A 24,693-nucleotide genomic window follows, 5' to 3' on the forward strand; every position below is an offset into this window, starting at 1 on the left:
GCTCCCGCGGCCATTCATGAGGAAGCCGAGCTGCTCCCAAGCGGCGAGGAGCTCGTGGAACGGTCTCACCGCTGCCCTGCTCTGGCGACTGCCCCTGGGGACGGGAACGGGGACCTGTGGGAAGTACGAGTGACACTGTCGCCCCGCGGGGCTGTAGCTCAGACCTTCCCAGAGCCGGGGAGATCACACAGCAGGAGCGGCGCTTCCCCCACGAGGCTGGCCCGGGCTCCACCCCGCACCCTGCCCACCAGGAGTGCCACCAGGGCAGGGAGCCCGGCCAGCCCTTGGCGCGGCAGGCGGGCAGGGCCGGGGGAATGTGCAGCGGCTGCCCAAGCTGGAAGGCCTTTCTGGCGAGGGCAGGCTTGGTCCTCATGACACAGTCTTTGCCTTTTTGTCTGTTTGCTAGTTTGCTTTTTGGGTCACACCCGGCGATGCTCAGGGGTCACTCCTGGCTCTGCACTCAGGAATCACTCCTGGCGGTGCTCAGGGGAACATACGGGATGCCGGGAATCGAACCCGGGTCGATCACGTGCAAGGCGAACACCCTACCCGCTGTGCTGTCGCTCCTGCTCTCGTGACTCATTCCTTGGGCCCCCCTCCCCGCCCCGTAAACTCTCTCCGAGTGCACACTGGGTTTGGGTTCTAGACGGGGCTCCCTGTGAGCTCTGGGGACTGCATGCTGAGCTCCTCCACCGGGCGCGGAACCAGAGACACGTGTCGCCGCACACTTTGCTCTCAGGTCTTGCCGCTCACTCCTCCCAGCTGCGTGAGGAGGGTTTGCACGGAGACACAGCCTGGCGCGCGAGGCTGTGCTCGGGGCGCACGCAGACCCCCCCCCCCAACCCCGGCTCTCTGGGCGCTGCTCCCGCAGGGGCCGGTGGAAGTGACGTGCCGCCCTGGTCCTCGCGGGGCAAGTGCCTTTCCTGCTCGGGGGAGGTCAAAGGGCAGTTTGCTTCCTCGGTCTGCGTGCAAGTCTTAGGACAGTGCTCTGAAGTTTTTCATCTTTGGGACCGAGATTAGACTATTTTCCCTCATTTTGTTTTGTTTGGGGGCCACGCCCGGTGGTGCTTAGGGATCACTCCTAGCTCTGTGCTCAGAGGTTATTCCTGGTGGTGGGCTTGGGGGACCATATGGAATGGCAGGGACTGAACCCAGGCCGGCTGCGTGAGCCCTTGGCCCCTAGACCGTGTTTTGTAACACACATTTGATTGATGGCTCCAGGAGCCGGATGTAGGAATCTGCTGTCGGTGCTCGGGGATCAGTCCTGGTGGGTCCTGGGGGGACCCTGTGCGGAGCTGTCACGTGGGCCCCTCGCCTCGCGGCTGTGGCGGTCACCGGTGGCCGTGGCCTGTGTGATGTTCCTTCCTGTGGCTGCCCCACTGTCCACGCACCTGTTCCACTGTGGACACACCTGAAATAGTTTTCAGCGTGGGCGTATGGTGCTTACACTGCGAATGGCGCGTTCTTACCCGTCTCTTTCCCGAACATCCGCCCTTCTTCCCTGGAGACCCGGGAGGGGAGCTGTCGGCTAATAGAGCCAGCACACGTTAGCTTCGTGACATACCGTCGTCTTTATTTTCATTCCAGTTCTGTCTTGTTTTTGGCCACACCCGCAGTGCTCGGGCCTTGCACCTGGCTTGGCACTCAGGAGTTACTGCTGGCAGGACTCGGGGGGCCCTAGGGGAGGCCGGGGGTCAAACCCAGGTGGGCTGGTGGAAGGCAAACGCCCTCCTGCCGTACTATTGCTCCTGCCGCCCAGTATTACCCGTTTTTCCAACTGTTTTGTTTTCAAACTGCTTTTCAATCCTTCAGAATCATTTACACCCCTCCCAACTCAACACATGTATACATATGTGTATATATATGTTTATAAAGACACACATATGTATACAAATATATATTACTTTACACCCTCATTAGCATTTAAAATCTTACCCCTGCTTAACTTCAGCGATTTTAGTCACTTGTGTAGCCCTTTGTCATCATGGCTTCCGTTTTATTTCCTGATGACGAATGATGTTGAGTAGGTTTGGAGTTTTCTTGGGGGGGGTGGTGTCATCTTTGGGGGGGTATTGGAATTGGGCCACAGCCGGTGGTGCTCAGGGACCATGAGTGACCAAACCAGGGTAGGCAGCTTCCAGGCAAAACCTTTCCCCTGGCCCAGTGCTCCTGCCCCAGTGCTCCTGCCCTTTTTATTTATTTATTTTTTGCCTTTCTTTATCTCCCCTTGTAAGTCCCCTCTCAAGTCCTTAACCTAATTTTCTGTGTGCTTTGTGGCCTTTATCCTGATGTTTAAGAGTTCTTTGTATATTCTGGGCACCAAGTATTGTCACAACTGGGGAGTGTGTGTGTGTGTGTGTGTGTGTCTGTGAGAGAGAGGTAGAGAGAGACACACAGAGAGAGAAAGAGAGAGTGTGAGGGGGGAGTGAGAGACAGAGAGAGAGGGAGGGAGGGAGGGAGAGACACACAGAGATTGTGACCCGTGCCCTGCTTTCCGCTCTGACTCTGTCCCGCTAACTCCTGCCGTGTCTGCGGGGTCCTGTTTCCCTGAAGGCGGCACGGCTTTTCCCTGAGATTCAGAAGTGTTCCTTCGGTTTTGACTTGCTCAGTCTGAAGACAGTGTGCTTGTGTGGCTTTGCCTGCCTCCGGGCCTGGGTCTTCCTGCCCTCGGGCTGGCGTGTTTCATCAGCCTGTTGGGGACCCGCTCAGTGTCCTCCCGTCACTGCTCTCGCCTGCCCGCTGCGGGACTGTGGAGACTTCTCCCCCGCTCCCCCACCCACTCCAGCCGCTCTGGAGTCTTAAAGCAGGAATTCCAGCCCTTTCTGTTTCCCTCCTCTTCCTCCTGGCGGTGTCAAGAGGACGAGCCCTGGGACGGCGGCTTGGTTGCAGGGTTTGACGCTGCTCCGGAGAGCCACACACTGTGCGTCTGTGAGCTGGGCGTTGGCGTCGGAGGAGCAAATGGCACCTGCTACCAGGGTGCCTCTGCTGCTGATCTGGCGTCGTTCTGAGCCCCTGAACACGGGCCATTCTGCTTCAGGCACAGACTCGTGAGCAGCTCTGTTTGCTGTGAGCCTTCCGTGTCGTACCTCTGCCCGGTGTGCCAGTCACTCCACACTGAGACGCTGCTCGTGGGCGTCTGGTACAGGGAAGCCAACGCCAAGGAGCAGAGACCGCGTCTGTCTCGGGAGCTGAAGACAGAAACCTCCCGGGGCTCGGCCCTGAGCCCAGCCAGCCCGCGTGCAGGGGAGGTGACGCTCGGGACTTGCCAGTGCTCCGGGAGCAGCTGCACGGCTGCTGACAGAAGGACCCCAGAGACACTTGCCCACGGGTGCCCGCAATGAGCCAGCCTGTCTAATCGTGGCCGCGCACAGCTGTGTGGGAGAGCCCGTCTGCGTGGGCAAGGCTCTGGGCCCGGGTGCCGCTGGTCTTCATTCGCGTCCGTGGGGTTTCCTGGGCGGTGCTGGCCGCGCCCGGCCACCCCTGAGCTGGGCTTGCCCGTCAACGGCAGAGCTCGGGGACTTGACCGCAGCCGTTCCCCAGTGAAGCGGGAGTGACGCTCCAACCCCCCACTCTGCTCCTGCCCGCGAGAGAGTCTCGCCCTTGCTGGGTGCTGGACAAACGAACTCAGACCCCAAGTTTAGGTTGGGCCTCGATAGCAGGGGGCCAGGGAAGGCCAGGAGAAGGGCAGCGAAGCCTGGAGCCTGGGCTGAACAGGGCTAGTTCAGACTCGCAGGCTAGAGGTCTCTCGGGAACCACTCACTTTAGTCTTTTCTGAAGGGGAGGGGCCACACCCAGCGGGGCTCCGGGCTTCCTCCGGGCTCTGCACTCAGGAATCACTCTTGGCGGTGCTCGGAGGACCGTATGGGATGCCGGGGATCGAACCAGAGTTGGCTGCATGCAAGGCAAGCGCCTACCCACTGTGCTGTCTCTCTTGCTCCTCTCCTCCAGCCTTGGCGGTACGAAAGCTGTGTGTGTGTGTGTGTGTCTGTGTGTCTGTGTGTGTCTGTGTGTGTCTCTGTGTGTGTCTGTGTGTGTCTGTGTGTCTCTGTGTGTGTCTCTATGTCTGTGTCTATGTGTGTGTGTCTCTGTGTGTGTCTGTGTGTCTCTGAGTGTCTCTGTGTGTGTCTCTATATGCCTGTGTCTATGTGTGTGTATGTCTGTGTGTGTCTGTGTGTCTGTGTCTGTGTGTGTGTCTCTGATGGGGGGTATCGTCAAGGTAACAGGGCCCCGCTAGCAGGAGCCCGTGTGACTGTTCTCACCTCCTGCCGTCCAGAGGAGCCGGTGTGGACTCTGCCAGAGCAGAGGCCCGAGTCAGTCAGGCTGGCTGGGGGTGATGCAGAGTCAGCGCCTGCGAATGTGAGTGGGGGGCACAGTGTGGGCAGGAGGGAGGGCCTGGGAGGGGTCCCCTGCACGGGGGCAGCCCTGCAGGCTGGCAGGGAGGCACTCAGGAGAGACGGTCCTGAACGAAGGCTTGGGCGGGGAGGAGAGACGGGTTTGTGCCGGGCGAGGAGGACAGAGAGGGTTCGTGCCGGGTGGCAGGAGACAGAGGGGTTCGTGCCGCGCCTCCCATGAGTGGGGCCAGCGCTCTGGGTGGTGCCTGCCAGGCCTCACGGCCAGCTCAGGGCCTGCCTCTGCGTCGGTTCCAGAGGCCGGCGCAGGTGAGCTCAGTGCCGGCGGGTGCTTCTGCAGTGCTGCCGAGAACAGTTGTCTGGGGGTTGGGCATTACTGTGCGGGCGAGCGTCTGCATGGCACTCGGCTAAGCCGGGTCAGTCTGGGGCACCCCGTAGAGCCCGAAGCACCTCCAGGAGCGATGCCTGAGCACTTCGGGTGTAACCCCCAGACCAACCAGAGCAGAGTGACTGTCCACTTGCAGCTGGCCGTGTAGACACGGGCATGGGGGGGACAGAGACGGTGCTTGTGCTCGGGGCCTGTGCTCACACAGGCGTGGACACTCGCCCAGGAGGGAGCAGCAGCGTCCAGAGAGATGTCGGGCTGACGGGAGGGCTGAGTGGGGGTCCATGGGGAGGGGCTCGGCCCCTTCCAGGGCTCACACCCGCTCCCGGCTGTGCCGTGTGGAGTCATCACGAGAGGAGCCCCCGTGTCGCCCGCGCCTCCTTTCTCTCGGGCGGCCGTGGGGGGCTCAGGAGATGCGTCTCTCCCGCCACGCCAGAGCCCGCAGTGCCCGCCCGCGGGGCCGTGGCTGACGCGGGATGCAGTGCCGGTCTGAGGGCCCGGAAGGCTCCCGTGCGACCTCCCAGGTCTGCCCGGGAAACGCTGCCCCCCTCTCAGCAGTGACCGCCGTGCAGGTCTGGAAGACTACGACGAGGCATCTCTTGGGGGAGGGTCCTTGTGAAAGTCCGTCCGAGGTCCCGTGAAGTTCAGCTGACAGCAGTTTGGTGTTTCCGAGAAACCGTGTGCTTCTCTCGGGGAGGAAATCCACCACAGAGCTAGGCCAGACACCCAGGGAGAGACGGGCTTCCAGAAGGAACATGGCCAGAGACCCTCTGGAGCCTGGTAGTGGGCCAGGGCGATAGCACAGCGGGGAGGGCGTTTGCCTTGCACGCGGCCGACCTGGGTTCGATTCCCAGCATCCCATAGGGTCCCCGAGCACCACCAGGGGTGATTCCTGAGTGCAAAGCCAGGAGTAACCCCTGAGCATCACTGGGTGTGACCCAAAAAGGAAAATAAAAAAAGGCTGCTGGTGGTTTCATGGACTTCAGTTGAAATTCGGCATTTTCCTTTTAGCAGGGGAAATGCACCGTTTCCCACCAAGGTGGGACCGGGGGGGTTACAGGCTCAAGACCCCATCTGAGGAGCACGGGTGCTGCGGGCTCTCAGGGATCCAGATTACTCACCGTCTGAAAGCCTTCAATAGCACGGAGCTGGCCGGTCCCTGTCACTGAAACGGCAGCCTCGTGGCAGGAAAAGAAACCTCTTAACTCAGAATAGACAGAGGACCCAGGTCAGGGGACCGTGTCCACTCAGGAGCTGAGACTCTTCTGCAAAGAAAAGGAGAATCTGTGAGCAAAGAAATTGGAAAGTTTGCCCAGGTAGGGCTGAGAGGAGAGGGCGCCTGGTTACGTGGGAACATGCTCTTTTTGTACCGTTTCCTTATCCTTTGGTGGGGGTCACACCTGGCGATGCTCAGGGGTTACTCCTGGCTCTGCACTCAGGAATTACCCCTGGCGGTGCTCAGGGGACCCTATGGGATGCTGGGAATCGAACCCGGGTTGGCCATGTGCAAGGCAAACGCCCTCCCCGCTGTGCTACCGCTCCAGCCCCTCTCCTTAATACATTTACTTGCTAGTGGACGGACCCCCTCCATGGCCCGCCTGCTCGGGGGCAGGGAACTTCTCGTGCTCTGAGATACCCGCGGGCTGCGGCCGGGCCCCGCCCTGCCCCCCCTGCCGTGTGAGTGATGTCTGAGCCCCACCAGGTTGTTCACCGGGGACGGTGATGGGGGACTTGGTCACAAGCAGGGTTTGGGGGTGGTTTGTTTCTTTGCTTCTGGGGCCGCCCCTGGCCGTACTCGGGCTGACTCCTGGCTCTACACTCAGGAATCCCTCCAGGTGGGCTCCTGGGCTCCGGGGGTGCCGGGACTGAACCCGGCTTGGCTGTGTGCAAGGTGAGTGCCCCACACACCTCACAGTGGCCCCACGATGGCATTCATTAAGTTCATGTTAAAGCTGAGCGATACTTGGAAGAAGTGCAGTAACCTTATTTTGGAAATCTTAAGAAATATTAAAAAACAGTCTCAGGCACACTGAAGAATTCCTGTGCAGAGACTGCAGAGAATAGTTCGGTGATCCCCCTGTGCAGAGTCGGAGTGAGCCCTGAGCACTGCTGGGGTAACCCCATCATGAATAAACAAATATTTAATAGCGACCATTTTCGAGGATTACAACAGAGAATTTAAACTATTTGTATAGATGCAGATCAAAAACTGTCACCCAGACATGCCTGTTGAGATTTTTTTTTTTTTGGCTTTTTGAGTCACACCCAGCGATGCTCAGGGGTTACTCCTGGCTCTGCCCTCAAGAATCTCTTCTGGGATGCTTGGGGGACCCTATGGGATGCTGGGGATCGAACCCAGGTCGGCCATGTGTAAGGCAAAAGCCTTACCCACTGTGCTATGGCTCCAGCCCCTTTTGGGATTTTAATTTTTCCTGGGCTCAACAAATGAATTAATAAATGTATAAGTGGTGTGTGTGTGTGTGTGTGTGTGTGTGTGTGTGTGTGTGTGTGTGTGTGTACCTGCTTGTTATTTTGGTTTGAGTTTGGGGCCCCCTAGCAGTGCTCAGGGCTTACTCCTGGAGATGCATGTCTCTCTGTGCTGGGAGCGGGTGGTGGCCCATGGGTGAGGACAGGCTGCACACGTGTGGTGCTGCAGTGCCAGTGACAGAGCCCGGGTTGGTCACAGGCACGGTCAGTTCCTGACCTGCTGGAAAGCTCTGGGTTGTCTTCCTGGCCCCAGCCCCGAGCTTTAAAGGTCCTTCCTCCATCCTGCCCCCGGGTTCGAGAGAAACCGTGGAAGGAAAGCACTTCACCTTGAGAGTCAGTCGCACAGGGCGTTTGGGTGCGGGAGACCAGCCAGGGGCAGCCAGAGCGGCTGCAGGGTGGAGGGAGCCTCCTCGGGGGTTCCCTGCCCGCGCCCCCGTGGGCAGCAGAGCCCACCCGCCCGGACACCCTGGGCATTGCCGACCTGCTCATCCCGCCTCCGCTCGGGAGTGACCGCTCTTCCCTCCTCACACCGCGGCGTCCGGCTGCGCCCGGTATCAGGCCTGGTGCACTGCGGGCCCGGGTTCCACCCCAGCACCAAAGAGCACTGAAATGAAGCCCTGCAAACTGAGAAGAGGCTATGTCACAGGCTGACGTCTTCACGGACCTCAGCACCCAGACGTGCAACAGAAACTCACAGGTTCCTGGAAACCTCAGCCCCAGGGGCCAGCGCCGGACTGACCCTTAGCCCCAGGGGTCAGCACCGGACTAAACCTTAGCCTCAGGGGTCAGCGCTGGACTAAACCTTAGCCTCAGGGGCCAGCGCCGGGCTAGACCTTAGCCTCAGGGGCCAGCACCGGGCTAGACCTTAGCCTCAGGGGCCAGCGCCGGACTAGACCTTAGCCTCGGGGGCCAGCGCCGGACTAGACCTTAGCCTCGGGGGCCGGCGCCGGGCTAGACCTTAGCCTCAGGGGCCAGCGCCGGACTAGACCTTAGCCTCGGGGGCCGGCGCCGGGCTAGACCTTAGCCCCGGGGGCCGGCGCCGGGCTAGACCTTAGCCCCGGGGGTCGGCGCCGGGCTAGACCTTAGCCCCGGGGGCCGGCGCCGGACTAGACCTTAGCCTCGGGGGTCGGCGCCGGACTAACCCTTAGCCTCAGGGGTCAGCGCCGGACTAAACCTTAGCTTCAGGGGCCAGCGCCGGACTGACCGGTAAGACCCAAGGCTGCGCTGTCTCTCTCCAGCCCTTCAGACAGCTTCCGAGGAGCTGAAGCCACAGCACAGTTGGGAGGTCACTTGCTTGCATGGGGCCAACCCAGGTTCGATCCCCGGCACCCCCCATAGTCCCCTAAGCCCACCAGGAGTGATCCCCAAGTGCAGAGCCAGGACTAAGCCCTGAGCACCACCAGGTGTGGCCCCCAAACTGAAAAAGAGCAAAAGTATGTGCAACCTGGGTTGCTCCTTCCAAAGTGCGAGGCACCAGTGGACACGTGGAACGGTGGGGGACATCCTCAGAATCCAGCCCAGTGCCCACGGCCGCGTCACGGTGACAGATGGGCTGGACTAGAAAGGCGTCTGGGACGCAGAGTTCACTTGGCTTGGCTGTGAGGTGGCAGTGGAGGGAGTCTGGCGTCAGTTCCGGCTGTTGCAGGTAGCGGCGAGGCTGCACACGTCCCGGAAACCGGCTCAGCCTTCGCCGTCTCTCACGCCGGGACTAGTCGGGTGCTTCTGTGTCCTGCCCCAGGCGTGCAGTGACTGACTGCTCAGAAACTCCCATCAGCCTGAGGAGAAGCAGAAGGGAAGCTGCCGGAATTCTCTGCACACCCTCCAGGGCAGCTGGACACGTGCCGAGGGATTTGAAGACCCTACGGCCGTGACTCTCCCTCTGCGAGGGGGGGCTCCTGTGGATCCCTGGGCCCACCCACGGGGGCGGCACAGGAGATGGGCCCGACTCTTGGGAAAGAGCGAGGTCAGAGAAAGGTTGAGACCTAAGGCCTAAAAGGGAAGAGGAAGCATGGGAGGGAGGGGGAGACAGAGAGAGAGAGACAGACAGAGACAGAGGGAGAGAGAGAGGGAGAGGGACGGAGAGAGAGGTAGAGAGAGGGGGGAGGGAAGGAGAGAGATTGATTTGTGTAATATAAAATAACATAACATGAGACTGACACCCAAGGACAGTAGACACAAGGGCCAGGAAGATTGCCCCATGGTTGGCAGCCTGCCTCAGGAGCTGGGATATTGAAGGGATCACTGAGTCAGTGATGGTTGGAGGGATGCTCGGGAAGGGAGATGTGTGCTGAAAGTAGATAAAGGACCAAATGTGACGGCCTCTCAGTGTCTGTATTGCAAACCATAAAGCCCAAAAGGAAAGAAAGAGTATGGGGGAAACTGTCTGCCAGGGAGGCAGGGGGAGGGGTGGGATGAGGGGAGGGATACTGGGGACATTGGTGTTGGGGAATGTGCACTGGTGGAGGGATGGGTGCTTGATCATTGTGTGACTGAAACTCGAACATGAAAGCTTTGTGACTGTATCTCACGGTGATGAGAGAGAGAGGGAGAAGGAGAGGGAGAGGGAATGTGAGGGGGAGGGCAGGAAGGAGACGCTGGTGGCGGGGACTGTGCACTGCTGAAGGATGTATGTGTGACTGAAACCTCATCATTAATGACTTTGTGACTGGGTATCTCATGGGTAATTAATTTAAAAAGAAGAAAAAGAAAATGCTGGAGAGACAGTGCGTCCCACAGACAGAGGCGTACGCAGGTGCGCCCTGCACCACGTGCTCACGGCCTGTCCGTCTCCCTAGGGATCCCCGTGGCCTCGGGGCGCTGGTAGGCGGGGGTAAGGCCAGTCAGGCACGGGATACACTTTTTTAAGTCTGTACTCGGAAGTGCTTGGGTGGCATTTAGGAAGAGCAGGTCAGAACAGGCATGACTTATTGATCGCCTCAGTCCCCACTCTCGTTCTTTCCAATATTCCCCGGAGGCAAATGTGGAGTCTTATTACGCGGTGCTCACTTCCCTGGGAAGAGAAAGACTTTCCTATGAGAGTTTTACATTTTTCAGAGGCTCAAGTTACAAATTTGGCAGCAGCTATATAAACAAGAGTAAAGATTCCCATTCAGAGTCACCGAAACACAGATGGTAGCGTGCTGAAGTCATCAGTGTTTTTTGAAAGGTAAGCACCCATCTGGAAGTAACTGTAATTCCGAGGAATCTTTCGCTAATACCAAGCTTTCCACTGACTTCCCTAGTAGAACGATGATCCATCTTTTTTTTTCTTTTTGGGTCATACCCGGCGATGCACAGGGGTTACTCCTGGCTCTGCACTCAGGAATCACCCCTGGCAGTGCTCAGGGGACCCTATGGGAAGCTGGGATTCGAACCCAGGTCGGCCACATGCAAGGCAAACGCTCTCCCTGCTGTGCTATCACTCCAGCCCCGTCACTGCATTTTTAACCTGAAGTTTTAGGTGCTCATCATGGTATGCTTGTTGGCTGTGCCCTGGGATCACTCCTGGTGGTGCTCTCTGTGCTCCATTGCAGTGCCAGGGCTCGAACCCGGGTCAGCCACATGCAGGACCTAGGCTGTCACCCCTCTGTGACCTCTCCAGCCTGATTTTGTGTTCTTCTGGGTAGAAGTAAGACAGCTGAATTGTGTGGAACTTTCTTTGTTTTGCTGGGGAGGGGCCCACACGCAGCGCTGCTCAGGCTCACCCTGGCTCTGCACTCAGAGATCACTTGGGAGCTGCCCAAGGGCCCTGGGGGGTGCCGGGGCTCAAACCCAGGTGACCCCATGCAAGGCAAGTGCCCTACCTGCCCTATCTACGATCGTGGAAATTCTTTTATTTATTTATTTAAAAATTTTTATTAGTGGGCCGGAGCGATAGCACAGCGGGTAGGGCGTTTGCCTTGCACGTGGCCGACCTGGGTTCGATCCCCGGCATCCCATATGGTCCCCAAAGCACCGCCAGGAGTAATTCCTGAGTGAAAAGCCAGGAGTAACCCCTGTGCATTGCTGGGTGTGACCCAAAAAGGAAAAAAAAATTTTATTAGTGAATCACCGTGAGGTACAGTTACAGACTTACAAACTTCCGTGCTTGCGTTCAGTCATACAGTGGTCGAGTGCCCATCCCTCCACCAGTGCCCATTCTCCACCTCCAATGGTCCCAGCATCCCTCCCACCACCCCACCCCGTCCCTTCCACCCCACCCCGCCTCTGTGGCAGGGCATTCCCTTGTGCTCTCTCTCCTTTGGGTGTTGTGGTTTGCAGTAGAGGTGTTGAGTGGCCATTGTGTTTGGTCTATAGTCTACTTTCACCTGCCTCTCCCACCCCGAGCGGGCCCTCCTAGCACCCTTTAGTGGGTGGTCCTTCTCCATCTGAGCTGCCTTCCCCCCAGCATGCGAGGCCGGCGTCCAAGCTGTGGAGAGATCTTCCCGGCCCTTGTCTCTACTATCCTTGGGTGTTAGTCTCCCATCCTGTTACTTTGCATTCCACAGATGAGTGCGTCCTTCTGTGTCTGTCTGTTCCTCTCTGACTCATTCCACTGAGCACGATGATGGGGATTCTCCCTCTGACAGTCGGGGGAGCTCCCTGTTGGCGGCGTCTTGCTTTGAGGCGGGGACCAAGTAGGTTTTCCCCCGTGTCTTCAGTCGCGGAGGTAAACAGGGGCAGCTGCACCTGAGCGGCCATGCCCCGTGTTTCTCCTCATTCGGGAAGACTTAATTCCGTCCCCGGGGGCTGCCGTGTACCTGTGAGAGTGGCCACAAACAAGCCCCGGCAGCCCCTCCAGCGAGGACGGGGAGTGGGGGGGTGGGGCAGGCAGGCAGCACCCCACTCACAGCGGTGAACTTGGGGAAAAGCAGTTTCTTTTTTCTTTCTTTCTTTCTTTCTTTCTTTCTTTCTTTCTTTCTTTCTTTCTTTCTTTCTTTCTTCCTTCCTTCCTTCCTTCCTTCCTTCCTTCCTTTCTTTCTTTCTTTCTTTCTTTCCTTCTTTCCTTCTTTCCCCCCTCAGGGTGTGCAGTGCTTGTACCGGGACGGTGAGGCTAGAGTACCTGTTTAACTGGGTGACCGCTTTGGAGTGTGGATGTGACTGCCGTGGCTTCTGGAAACACAGGGAGGTGGGGGGAGGTAGCCCACCCAACCCGAGAAAGCCCGGAGATTTCAGTCACAAAGCCTACATGCCCGAATTTCCAGCAGATTGTATCCTGGTGAGGTCCGTCCTGAGACGGTGGAGTCAGGCCGGGGGTATGGCGGTGATTTCTGAGATTAACTGCGGCTTTTGTTCCCCTTTGAGACTTACCTACGGGTCTCGGAAGCAAGGCCGGAAAATGAGCTTGTACAGCTGAGCTGGAGGTGACTCGTGGCCGACCTAACGTTGGGCCGTTCAGTCTCTCGGGAAACCTGGTCCTGAGTTGCTAGGGCCTGGCCAGAGGCACAGCGGCAGTTTTGGGGCGTCGGGAAGCCTGCAGGCACCGTCAGGCTGCTGATGCCCTGCGGGTACCGCAGCCCCCAAAGGGCAGTTTCTCACCCGGCCCGGCCTGTGCTCGCGTGCTCGCCCGCGGGGAGCGGAGACACGGCTCCACGAGAGTCCCCTCTGGGCGGCTGCAGAAGCTCCGTTCACAGCCACTCGGGGAGGAGAGCCCAGACGTGCGTCAGCCCCGCACAAGCAGGCGGGGCACGGCTCCGAGAGAGAGAGAGAGAGAGAGAGAGAGAGAGAGAGAGAGAGAGAGAGAGAGAGAGAGAGAGAGAGAGAGAGAGAGAGAGAGAGAGAGAGAGAGAGAGAGAGAGAGAGAGACGCAGCCAGGGCTGCAGAGGTCAGGCGGCAAGGAAGGCCTTTGGCTGCCCGGCTTGGAGCCGGCCCACGTAGGGGCCCCAAGCCCTGCCAGGCGCGACCCCTGGGCACAGAGCCAGAGCAAGCCTGAGCCCGGCAGGGCACGGAAGCAAGCACAGAAGCAAAACAAACCAGACCCCCCAAAGCGGAGTGAACAACGGACGCGTGTTTTCGGGTGAAAGCGCGTCAGGAGCTCTACGCTGAGTGGGAGCAGCCCGGAGGCGTGGGACGGCCGGCGTTGCTGGGCACCGGGAGAAGGCGGGGCCGCGCTGGCCCAGCACCGGTCCAGGAGGCCGTCAGCGTGCTCGACGTGGTAAGAGTGGGCAGGCCACGTTTTCTAATCACCAAGTGAAAAAGGGAAAAAAAGCAGCTCTGACAGGCTGGTTGAAGAAGTTTTTAAAATAAGCTTCTAAAGTCCCTGAGGTGGGAAGGGTGTTGAGCTGGATTAGAACTGAGCCGTGCGGAGAGAGAACCGCGCCTGCTGCCCGAAGCCGTCGACTCCAGTCCCAGCAGCCGCGGGCCGAGTGTTTAGAGCCGCAGGCCCTGCTCAGCACGCAGAGGGCCCGGGTGGGAGAGTGGCCCCGCGTGCCCGGTGCTCGCGGACAGAGAAAGCGGTCTTTCTATTGCACGTTTTAATCTTGGGTGTGTATGCGTGTGCCCAAGTGTGTTTGTGTGCATGCATGTATGTGCATATGTGCCTGCCCGTGTGTATGTGTGTCTGTGTGTGCATGTGCGTGTGTGTGCCCACCCATGAGCATGCGTATGTGTGTGGGGGTGTGTGCGTGCACGCACACGTGTGTGTCTGTGTGTGTGTGTGTGTGTGTGTGTGTGCGCGTGCGCGCCCACCCGGAGACCTTGGTGCGGGAACCAGGGCAGGGTTCGAGCCCACACGGCCCCCTGCCCGGCCAGGGCTGTGTCTGTGCTTTGGCCCAGGAAGGGGTTTCCTTTCTCTTCCTTCTTGTTTGGGCCACACGTGGCAGTGCCCAGGGATTGTGCATGGGGCAAGCGCCCCCCATGCTGCCCCCCTCTCAGCCCAAGGGGCCAGGGCTGCTCCCTGCTGACTGCAGTGCCAGGGGCTGACGGGGTCCCTTTGCTCAGGAGACAGTGCTCCAGCCCTTGAGCTCCACCCTGCCGCACAGAGGGGTGGGTGTGTGTGTGTGTGTGTGTGTGTGTGTGTGTGTGTGGTGTCTGTGTGAGGGATGAGGCACTAATCTCCTCTCGCAGGGAAGATTCCCCCGGACTCAGGGCTCCGCCTGGCTCCCCGGCCTCTCCCCTGCAGCCCATGCACCCCCGGGCCTCCCAGACTCACCCTGACTCGGCCTGTTCCTTTTCGGGTTTTCGACTGACATTAGGCCCCGTGACCTGCGGTGCTGGCCCCCGAGGGTCCGGCCTGCAGGCCCCCTGCCACAGTCTCCCCCCCCCCCCCGAGCCCATCCCCACCCCGCCCTCCTCGCCGCCTCCCGGAAGCTCAGTCCTGTGGGCCAGTCCTCAGGTTTGCCGTCCTGTTGTGGTTCTGTGTCTCGCCTGGTCCGTCCGTCCGTCCGTCCCGGCTGGGCTCCCCAGACCCGTCCAGCCACTGCCCGACTGCCCGCCCTCCCCTTTCTGGAGGCAGAGCGGCCTCCACGCATGGGCACTGTGGTGTTCTGCTTCGCTTGGGTTCTCTGGGCTTTGGTCTGGCTTTCGGGCCACCCCCAGCTGTGCTCAGGGCTCGCTCCTCTGTGCTCAGCAGTCAGCCCGGGCCAGGTGCAGGGGCCAGACCAGATGCCGGGGATCGAGCCGGGCCGGGTGTGCGCATGGCAAGCACCCGCCCCGCCGTGCGGTTTCTCCAGCCCCAGCTCTGTCGTTTCTTTACACGCGCGTCCGCGCTTGGCATTGGGCCTCTCCCGGCCCGGCTGCAGTGACCCGGGGCTCCCCACTGGTGTCTCGACGTGGCGCCAGGCACGTGCTCGCCCGGCTACGCCCGTTGCCTTTCTGGCGTGGGGGCACACTCACACTGTTCTCTGTTCCCCTCGACCTTTTCTGATTTTTCCTGTCACTGCTTTAGCTTAAAACATTAGTGGCCGAGGCCCAGGAGACGCCTGAGCCTGAAGACCGGAAAGTTTGCTCTGAAACACTCGCATCTAGACACGTGTGATTGCGTTCACAGTGACCTTCTGAGTATCACAGTGACAGGTGGCGGCCCCAAGAGGTGGCTCAGTAGGCTGGGGTGCCCTTGGCGTGGGGGAGGCCGGGTTGGACCCCCAAGTCCACACGGGCCCCAAGCAGAGAGGCCAGAGTAGCCCCTGGGCACCACTGGCCCTAAAACAAAACCAAAAAAGAGTGGCAGGTGGACAGATCCTGAGAGACAGGAGCCAGGCTGGGATGGAGAAGGGGTCACTGAGTCAGGGATGGTTGGAGGGACGCTCGGGATGGGAGGTGTGTGCGGAGAGTAGGTCAAGGACCAAACGTGACGGCCTCTCGGTATCTGTATTGCAGACCATAATGCCCCAAAGTAGAGAGAGAGTATGGGGAATATTGTCTGCCGTGGAGGCAGGGGAGGGTGGGGAAGGGGGGGATACCGGGGATATTGGTGGTGGGGAATGTGCACGGGTGTAGAGGTGGGTGTTGGATCATTGTGTGATTGTAACTCAGACATGAAAGCTTGTGACTATCTCACGGTGATTCAATTTTTAAAAATTAATTTAAAAAAAAATAAAGGTACAGGAGCCAGGGCTGGAGGCCGGGCGTGAGGCTCGTTACATGTCGGGCACTAGCATCGGCGCCGCTGTGAGGCGTGGCGTCTGCGTGAGACCAGGCCGGGGCCGGGCGTGCAGGCCTGAAGCAGGGTTTGAGGCTGGCGACGGAGAAGCCGCGGTCAGGCTCACCGTGAGGCAGGACGGTGACGCGTGCTGGGCCGCGCAGGGCCCACGAGGCAGGACTCAGAGTGAGCCAGCGTCTAGGCCGGGGAAGCGAGTGGGGCCCGGTTTGTCCCCTCATGCCCTGGGGTAAGTCAGTCCTCCGCGCAGTCAGCCCTGGGTGTCGCTGCGTGTGATCCCCTAAGCCAAGAGCAGCACTGAGGCACTGTCGCACTGTCGAGCATCGATGTGCTCGAGCGGGCACCAGTCTCGTCTCCATTGTGAGACTTGTTGTTACTGTTTCTGGCATGTCGAATCCGCCCCGGGGAGCTCGCCAGGGCCTGCCGTGCGGGCTGGACACTCTCGGTAGCTGGTAAAAGCGAAGTCAATAAAGCAGGTGCCTAGGCCGGCTCGACGCTGGGCTGGGCGCTCTCAGGAGCTGCATTGCCCAAAGCAGGGGCGGGGCCCGAGAGAGCACAGGGCAAAGAGGCGGCTTCACGCAGCCCCCAGCAGGCTCCCGGGCAGCACGCCCTCCTGACCCCCAGGAGGAAACCCCCACCCCCCCTCAAAACTAACAAACCTGGGGGGAGCTGCAGTTTGCTGAAGCGACAGTGGAGAAGTTGCGGTGAGTTGGGTTTGGGTCGGGTTGCTTGGACTCATCCTTCCTGGTCCCTTTCGCAGCTTGAGGTCCTTGGGCCCCGCAGAGCCCCCAGGACAGGGCCCTTCTCCTCGGAGTCCCGGGGACGGCTTGGCCTTTGGCCCTGGTCGCTGCTCAGTGCTCCTTTGCAGAGTCTGTGGCTCCCTCGAATCTCCTGGAACGGGGACTCAGGTATCGAGCTCGCCCTGCAGCACTGCGTGTTTCTCATCTTGCCGACACAGACTTCACTAATGGCCACCGTCAGTGTCTGAGGCTAATGAGCCGTAAACAGCTCCTGATGGAATCCAGCCCGCAGGCTTTGGATTCACAAGGAGCCCCTTCTCTGCGCTAATGCTACACCCCCCCCCACCCCACCCCCACTCCCGTGGGGTGTTTATCGCAGCTGTGAACAGCTCTGATCGAGATGAGAGTTTCTCCTGACTTTGACTTGCACTTGGAGAGAATTTTCTAAATGCCACGTTCCCCGGAGCCGGGGGCGCCAGGCGCGCGTGGGATTGCCTCTCGCGCGCGGGAGCTGATGCTAATAAGCTGCCAACCTGCATTATTCCCCTTTCCCCGGGCTGCTCAGAAAGACCATGAATTACAGAACAAAGCCGCTGGCCTTGCTTCGGGGGCTACCTCAAGCATCTCAGGGGCCAGTGGCCCAACCCCCGCTGTCCCAGAGCAGTGCTCATGCTAAAATTGGGGAAAACACAGGTGTGGCTTCTTCCACCCGTTTGACGAGACAAGACACAGAAGCATGAAGCTGGCGGGTGGGCAACGGCTTGGCAGCACGCAGGAGGCCCCGGGTTCGATCTGCCACAGCACTGGTCCCCTGAGCACTGTCAGGCGTGGCCTCAGGCCCAGATTAATAAACAACAATGCTATTAACTAATAAGCAGCTAACCGCCAGATGCTAGTCTGGCTCATTACATCCTGCCTGAAAGAACCAGCTTAAGGAACATTTGTGCCAATTGCGTATTTTTAAAGTGTATCAATAGTTGGCATTTGTTCCATGTGTTTTTAGGGTTAGTTACTTATTCTCTTAAAATGTAGTGACAGTATGCAACTCTCATTAGTCAGTTCCTCTTTTAAACACGCATACATTATTCAAAGCACCTTGTTCTGAGAATTGCAGGGCCACTCGTGGCTGTGTTCCCGTCATTTTGAAATTTGAGGGAGAGTTTGTTGTTGTTGTTGTTGTTTGGTCCGGGAAATGAGAAAGTGCATATTGACTCGAGATGAGAAGAAATGACAAAAAGAACAGAAATCAGAGGAGAAATGGGAAGCTTAGTCAAGGAGGCATTTCCAGGTATCTCACAGGCTTCTGAAAATAGTCAGGAAAAAATAGTTCTCATGAAAATACATGATAGATTGAAAACTCATAAAGTGTAACCAAATCAATTATAACAGTGTAATAAGAGAATAATTATCTCCCGACTCAAAGAGATACCAAATAAGGTGAGGATTACTTAACACAGGAATACATTTATGGGGCCAGAACGGTCGGGCGGGGGAGGGCGCTTGCCTTGCACGCGGCCGACCCAGGTTCGATCCCCAGCACCAAGTATTGTCAATCCCCTGGGCCCCACCAGGACGGTCCCCGAGTGCAGGGCCAGGAGTAGCCCCTGAGCACCGCCAGGTGTGGCCCAGAGAGCAAAAGAAAAAGGGAAAAAATGGTGGTGACGGGCCACAGCAGTACAGCCCGTGCCTTGCACACAGCCGGTCTCAACACCCCGAGTCCCGCCAGAGTCCTCCCTGAGAGCAGGGCCAGGAGGGAGCCTTGAGCACTGCAGGAGTGGCCCCTAGAGCAGCCCTGAGCACTGTGGGAGTGGCCCCTAGAGCAGCCCTGGGCACTGCGGGAGTGGCCCCTAGAGCAGCCCTGAGCACTGTGGGAGTGGCCCCTAGAGCAACCCAAAACGGTGGTGGCTGCAGAACTCACCGAGTTTGGCGTCTTGACCCGTACCGTTCCCTGGGTGCCTTGAGTGCTCAGCAAAGCTGACTTTTAGAACAAGTGAGAAGATTTTGGGGGACTTTGCCTAGATGCCCGAAGACTGTGCATGTGTGTGTACGATGTGTGTATTTGTGTGTGCGCGTGTATCCGTGTGTGTGCAAGTGTGCATGTACGTGTGCATGTGCATGTGTGCGTGCATGTGTGTGCATGCATCTGTGTGTGCATGTGCATGTGTGCACATGTGTGTGCATGTGTACATGTGCATGTGTGTATGTGTGTGCGTGTATCCGTGTTTGTGCGTGTGCATACACATGTGCATGTCCATATGCGTGTGTGCATGCATGTGTACATGTCTGTGTGCATGCGTGTGTGTGTGTCCATGTGCTTATGTACACTTTGGTCGTGATCCATGGCAGGAGGGGTCCCGCGTGTGCCTGCCCGTGCTGCTCCCACGGAAGTCGCCCATCAGATGGTGGTGCTATCCTCTTGTCCGTGGTGCCGGCCAGGAGCTGCACCCCTTCGTGGGGTGCTCGCTTGTGATCTGGCCGTCTTGCTGCGGGGGTTTCTGGGTGCTCACACAGTGCTCACCGAGGGCCACACTCCTGGCTTGGTGCTCACACAGCTCTTCAGTTTTGTTGTGCACGGGAGGTTTCACCTTTTCGGTGCGGTGTCTGCACTGCACTGCCGTGCCCTTGTGGCATCAGGGGTCCAAGACCCCCTTGCACACATGTGGGTGGGACTGGCATGACCCCCATAGCCTCGGGCTTGCGAGCCCCCGCTGGCCCTTGCCACCCTGTGCAGTCTCAGAGCTTGTCGCCACACCCCTCAGGCCCGGGCACTGACAAGGGCGAGCTGCCCCGCGTAGGGTGACCAGTAACGAGAGAAAAGGACTCGGCTCCCGTGTCTGAAGGAAGGAGAGGGCTGCTTCACGGCCGCGTCCTCTCAGAAACGCCTGCAGCCTGCAAGTACCTGTGCAGTGTTGACACTCTCCATGCTCAAGTGCCAACGACGGTGGGCAGAAGGATAGCACAGCGGGAAGGCGTCTCCGAGAGGGGCGGAGGAATCGAACCCAGGTCGGCCGTAAGGCAAATGCCCTACCCGCTGTGGCATCACTCAATGTTGCTATTTCCTATTATTTGTGGGTTTTGTGTATTTTGTTTGGTTTTTTGGTTTTTGTTTTTTAGTCATACCCAGGCGATGCTCAGTGGTTACTCCTGGCTCTGCACTCAGGAATTACTCCTGGCGGTGCTCAGGGGACCCTATGGGGTGCGGGGGATGGAACCCGGGTTGGCTGCATGCAAGGCAAATGACCCCCCCCCAATTGTACTATCACTCCAGTCACTCCAATATTTGTTGAACTTTTGTCTAATGAAATAAGACCTAGGGGAGAAAAGATCTTTGTACCCTAGAAAACCACAGAATGCATAAAGACAGGTGTGGTGGTTATTATAATCATCTGACTAGATGATCAACAGGAAGACAGAAGGGGCTGGGGGTGGGAAACAACAGGAAACCCGAGTATCATCACATCATCATCATCATCATCATCATCATCATCCCGTGATTGTCGTTTTTCTTAAGTAGGCCCAGCAATGTCTCCATTCGTCCTAGCCCTGAGATTTTAGCAGCCTCTCTCTACTCATCCTTCCCAACAGTGCCGCATTGGAGGCTCTTTCAGGGTCAGGGGAATGAGACCCATCATTGTTACTGCTTTTGGCATATGAATACACCATGGGGAATTTGCCAGGCTCTCCCATGTGGGCAGGAAACTCTCGGTAGCTTGCCAGGTTCTCCGAGAGGGAGAACTAGGCTATAAGATGTCGGGAGCTTCCGGGAGCTTGGTTTTCTAGTCTCTGGATGTCGGCCATTGGTGGGATTACATGGCGCCAGGGGCAGTTTCTGGGTGTGACCGCCTAGCTACTGGAAAATGGGGGATCTGGGCGGAAGAGACTCAGTCCCGATCCAAGTAGGCTTGGAGATCTCAGCCCCAGGTCCCCCACACCTGGGTTCCTCTGCCGGTTCATGTGGAGAGGGGCCTTGAGCGTGGCTGTGGCTGGGTTCCGGAGGTCCTTGGCCGAGTGGGCTCTACCTAAGTATAATACCCTGAACCTTCTTATACTCCAAACTAGTAGTCTAAAACGCCTGCCGGGGAAGGTGGCGTCACATCGACAACAGCAACAGAAAAGGATGTACAGAATATTCAGGAATAGGTAAACTCATCCACTGGCCTAGCGTCACAAATCCACAACTAAACCTCGAAAGAGTGGCAGGCCAAGCTGCTAAAATTCACAGGTTGAAAACTGCATTTAGCTGAAAACTCCGGGGTGCCCCCGGAGAAGGGAGGAAAGGGCCCCACCACTGACCTCTGCAGAGACTGATGGGAAATTGGAGGCACAGCAGTCTCCACGCAGTGGGGGCTGCAGCCTCCCCCTCTCCAGACCCCCAGCAGCCTCACCAACCCCCCACAGAGCCACCACGTAACCTCGTCCCCTGGCCTGCCGTGCCCAGAGGCTGTGGCGAATTCCGCAGAGAAGCCCAGTTGGACGGGGGGCACAGAGGCCCCCTCGGCTCCGCAAACAGAAACAAAAGCTCAGACGGCTCCACGCAACAGGCAGCTCGGTAAACCCGCACACGAGCACTGAGTGATGATGGTTTTCACAAATTTTCTTTCACTGAAGTATTATATATATATATATATATATATATATATATATATAAAATCCCATAGCAGTTAGTTGGAACAAACAGTGTAAGAGAAATGGTTGTGGGCCTGCCAAGGCAGCAACTTGCGGGGTGGGTGGGGAAATGGAGACAGTGGTGGAGGGAGGGTCACGCTGGCGGTGGGGTTGGTGCAGGAGCGTTGGATGCCTGTAACTAGATTATGAACTTTGCAAATCGCGGTGTTTAAATAAAGTAAGGAAAAAGTAAGGAAAAAGTTCGCCATGAGAAGTATGTTGGTGGGAAACTCATCCGCTCTCCTTCAGAAAGGAATCCTGAGTGGACGTTGCCTGGCGGGAAGATGCCGTGTGTTCTGGCTGGTAAGAGGGGGACCCCGAAACCTGCCGACATCACGAATCTGATCATGTCTTCTTCGGAGAAGCATCTGGATAGTTTTTTAAAATTGAGGTCGGTTGCATCAATAATTGTTAGAAAACAATTGAGACAAGAAACAGTACAACTGGGGGGCCGGAGCAGCAGGGAGGGCGTTTGCCTTGCACGCGGCCGACCCAGGCTCGATCCCCGGCATCCCATCTGGTCCCCCAGCAGGGCCAGGAGTGATTCCTGAGTGCAGAGCCAGGAGTAACCCCTGAGCATCACCGGGTGTGACCCCCCCCAAAGGAAAAAAAAAAGATATAGTCCAACAGCTAGGGTGCTTGCCTTGGTCCCAGCACCACACCGGGCTCCCTGAGCACAGACCAGGGGTCACCCTGAGCACAGGTGGTGAGCGCTCCGATCCTCCAAGCCCCTCTTCTTACTCGCACACGCGTGTCACTCGCTCCTCTCGGTGCCTCTGCCTGTCTCCACCCTGGAGACGCCGGCGTTCTCTCCTGAGGCCGGTTCCCCCCCTTCCTCTCTCTCCTTCACGTCTCCCTAGCAAGTGCTGTTGCGCACCAGCGCCCTTGCTTCCCTGAAAGGTAAAAAGGAAGCGGCAAGTACGGGGGCCCTGTGAGTCAGCGCACGCGGGCACAGTGTCCTGCGTCAGTGACGGCGCCCCCGTGTGGCCCCTCCCCACACACGGGTCCGAGCAGGGCACAGGTGCAGGGAGTTTGTGATGCTCCCACAGTTCTCCTGCGCCCCAGGACCCAGAGGGGATCCCTCTGCCTCCCCGGGGCCCACAGCACGCAGCTGTGCTCGGGCCGGTGTCCCCGGGTCCCTCGGGGACGGGCACCTTCCCGCCTCCCCCTGCAGTGCCGGCAGTGACCGTGAGCCCTTCCCGCTCCTGCCCGAGCACTCACAGAAGGGGAGGCCAGAGGAACCCTCCCTAATGCGGCACGTGTTTAAAAAGGTTCTTTCTTTCGTTGGGGGCCACACGTGTCTGTGCTCAGGGAACCCCACTGGATGGGGTCTCCCCTTCAGGCCTGTCTCTCCAGCCTGAGCACGGTCCTCTGGCAGGCACCGACAGGCACATGATGTGGTCCCAGCTAAAATCCCAGCCGCGGGCTACAGAGATAGCACAGTGAGCAGGACTTGCCTTGCACAGAGCCGACCCGGGTTCGATCCCCAGCATCCCATAGGGTCCCTCGAGCACCGCCAGGAGTGATTCCTGAGTGCAGAGCCAGGAGTACTGTCAGGTGTGGCCCAAATAGTGAACAAAAAGTAATAATAGTAAAATAAAATCCCAGCTTAGTATATTTGGACCCAGATAAGCTGATCCCCAAATTTAATTTTGGGAGGGGAGGAGGAGGGGGAAGGCCAGAGGAACCAAACCAATTTTTTAGCTCATCAGTATGACTTGATCTATCAACTAGGAAACTTACATCAATCATAATCTTTTTTTTTCTTTTTCTTTTTGGGTCACACCCGGCCATGCACAGGGGTTACTCCTGCCTCTGCACTCAGGAATCACCCCTGGCGGTGCTCAGAGGAGCATATGGGATGCTGGGAATCGAACCCAGGTCAGCCGCGTGCAAGGCAAACGTCCCACCCGCTGTGCTATCAATCCAGCCCCAATCATAATCTTGACAGAAATTCCAGCCACATGTAAGACTCGTTCTAAAAGATCAGTGCCTTGTGGGAGTAGGATCATAGATGCGGGCTTCCATCCCGGGCTCCTGTGTGCGGCTCTTCAACGTGGCTCGGAGCTCTGGCACGGTTTGTCTGTCCCGCTTTGACCGCAGACAGGAAGGCATCAGCTTTCAGGGCGGAGGTCTCTCGGGGCTTTATGCCTCTGGCCTCAGCCTTCCTAGTGGCCGTCCAGGGGCGGGTCGTGCCTCCTTCCCAGGGGCCACAAGGCGCTGGGTCACTGCAGACACCAGCACGGGGGGGCTGGGTGGGGCTGTCGCCTCCAGGGGCGGCTGGTGACCCCCACGGAGGTTCCCGGGGAGCAGCTGCTCTCGCCCTTCGGGCTTAGCCCGGGCCTGGGAAGGGGCCACCTCCCTCTCACCGTCCACGCTCTGAGCGTTTCCAGCCCACAACAGCCCTCAGCCAGCCGCACCCCAGCCACTGCTCCCGGCACCGGTGTGCAGCAAGCTGAAGGGAGCCATACCTCTCCCGCGGCCGCCACCCCTGCGGGTGGTTTGTCAGGGATGAGGAGTCTGGGCCGGTCTGTTCCCGCTGCTCAACAAAGTGCCTTGGGTCAGGGACTCTCCACTCATCAATTCAGTCCTGTAACTTTGATGATGATGATGATGATGATGATGGTGATGATGATGATGATGATGGTGATGATGATGATGATGATGATGATGGTGATGATGATGATGAGATGATGATGATAGTGGAGACCATATGCTACAATAGCATTCAAGTTCCTGGTTTTGGGCCAGAGAGGAGAGCTGCGCCTGGCACACAGCTGAGCCACGTGCCGTCCCTGATCCCCCCAGGATCTGTCCCTGTGCACAGGTTAGGGGTACGCCCAGGGCACTGCCGAGTGTGACACAAAACCAAATATACAGAAGGAAAGGGTTTCTGGTTATGGAGTCACCGGGGTACAGAGACAGACCAGGCGTCCGGGGACAGGTACGTAGGTCATGGAAACGTGGTGCCTGGACACAGTGGAATACTATGCAGCCACCAGGGGGGTGAAGTCATGGGAGTCACTGCAACTTAGACGGGGCGGGAGGGTCTCCTGTGGAGTGCGGTGGGCCAGAAGGTCATGCACAGGATGGCCTCTCTTGACTGGTAGTGGACAGGTGACAGGAGGAGGGGGTGCGCGGCGTGAGAGGGGCAGCTTGATCCCTCTCGGCCCAGCCTCTGGGAAGGACAGGACAGAGAGGGAGAGAGGGCCGGGATGGAAGGGTGCAGAGGCGGGTACAGGGGAGAGGCGGAGCTCTGCGGCCACAGAGAGCAGGAGAGCCAAACCACAAGGGGATTCCTCACAAGACGAAGGCTCGGGCAGGCGGTGAGGAGGGAACCTGGGTTCCAGTGGGGGGTGGGGGTGCGGAGCTGACACTGGCGGTGGGACGTTGGCAGTGGGACGTTGGTGCGGAACCGTCTGCCTGAAGTTGCACACACCTTTGCAAATCACTGCGTCTCAGTAATAACCGGAAGTAAAAAAAAGTTCCTGG

General features: G+C 58.4%; 1 protein-coding gene across 1 annotated transcript in view; it reads left to right on the forward strand.

Annotated features, from left to right (window-relative positions):
• Positions 1-24,693, forward strand: part of RGS20 (regulator of G protein signaling 20) — a 46,340-nt gene that overhangs the window by 4,653 nt on the left and 16,994 nt on the right. The gene's annotated exons all lie outside the window — the stretch shown is intronic.

The sequence above is a fragment of the Sorex araneus genome, chromosome 2 (assembly GCF_027595985.1).
Source record: "Sorex araneus isolate mSorAra2 chromosome 2, mSorAra2.pri, whole genome shotgun sequence".
Taxonomy (NCBI): domain Eukaryota; kingdom Metazoa; phylum Chordata; class Mammalia; order Eulipotyphla; family Soricidae; genus Sorex; species Sorex araneus.